This window comes from Hippocampus guttulatus, unplaced genomic scaffold (genome assembly GCF_054856545.1).
Source record: "Hippocampus guttulatus isolate MCC_2025c unplaced genomic scaffold, RoL_Hgut_1.0 HiC_scaffold_95, whole genome shotgun sequence".
In the NCBI taxonomy this organism is placed as follows: domain Eukaryota; kingdom Metazoa; phylum Chordata; class Actinopteri; order Syngnathiformes; family Syngnathidae; genus Hippocampus; species Hippocampus guttulatus.
In genome coordinates this window covers 7501-8820 of record NW_028233954.1, presented here as the reverse complement: position 1 = coordinate 8820, position 1320 = coordinate 7501, and positions in this window count along the sequence as shown.

Here is a 1320-nt window from a genome sequence, read left to right as displayed (position 1 = left end):
GCACTTTCGAATATTTTCAATTTCCCCCTCCGGGCGGCCGACGGCAGTTGGGAAGGTCGCCCGAGAGGCGCCCCGGGGCGGATACCCCGGGCGAAAAGCCGGCCTCTGACGGCGGAGCTCCGCACTTTCGAATATTTTCTATTTCCCCCTCCGGGCGGCTGACGGCAGGTGGGAAGGCCGCCCATTCATTTTCAATGGCGGAGGTACCAGGGGTGCCGCTGAGGGTACCAGGGGTGCCGCTGAGGGTACCAGGGGTGCAGCTGAGGGTACCAGGGGTGCCGCTGAGGGTACCAGGGGTGCCGCTGAGGGTACCAGGGGTACGGCTGAGGGTACCAGGGGTGCCGCTGAGGGTACCAGGGGTGCCGCTGAGGGTACCAGGGGTGCCGCTGAGGGTACCAGGGGTGCCGCTGAGGGTACCAGGGGTTCGGCTGAGGGTACCAGGGGTACGGCTGAGGGTACCAGGGGTGCCGCTGAGGGTACCAGGGGTGCCGCTGAGGGTACCAGGGGTGCGGCTGAGGGTACCAGGGGTAAGGCTGAGGGTACCAGGGGTGCCGCTGAGGGTACCAGGGGTGCGGCTGAGGGTACCAGGGGTAAGGCTGAGGGTACCAGGGGTAAGGCTGAGGGTACCAGGGGTAAGGCTGAGGGTACCAGGGGTACGGCTGGAGGTACCAGGGGTAAGGCTGGAGGTACCAGGGGTAAGGCTGGAGGTACCAGGGGTAAGGCTGGAGGTACCAGGGGTAAGGCTGGAGGTACCAGGGGTTAGGCTGGAGGTACCAGGGGTAAGGCTGGGGGTACCAGGGGTAAGGCTGAGGGTACCAGGGGCGAAGCTGGCTGGGGGTACCAGGGGTTGGGCTGAGGGTACCAGGGGTTGGGCTGAGGGTACCAGGGGTAAGGCTGAGGGTACCAGGGGCGAAGCTGGCTGGGGGTACCAGGGGTGTTGCTGAGGGTACCAGGGGTGCCGCTGAGGGTACCAGGGGTTAGGCTGGGGGTACCAGGGGTTGAGCTGAGGGTACCAGGGGTAAGGCTGAGGGTACCAGGGGTGTTGCTGGGGGTACCAGGGGTCGCCATTCATTTTCAATGGGGGAGGTACCAGGGGTAGGGCTGGGGGTACCAGGGGTAAAGAGCGGACCGGCTCGCCGGCCGAGCGTGGCCGAAAAAGAGGCCTCCTGGCCGGATTGAGAAATTAAAAAAATTCCCCCATTCATTTTCAATGGCGGGGGTACCAGGGGTATGCAGTACCGATTTTGGTCGTTAGGGGCGCTGTAGTAGGTAAACCAGATATGGGGAGTTAGGGGGTCAAGAAGGCTAAAAGGCTTAGAA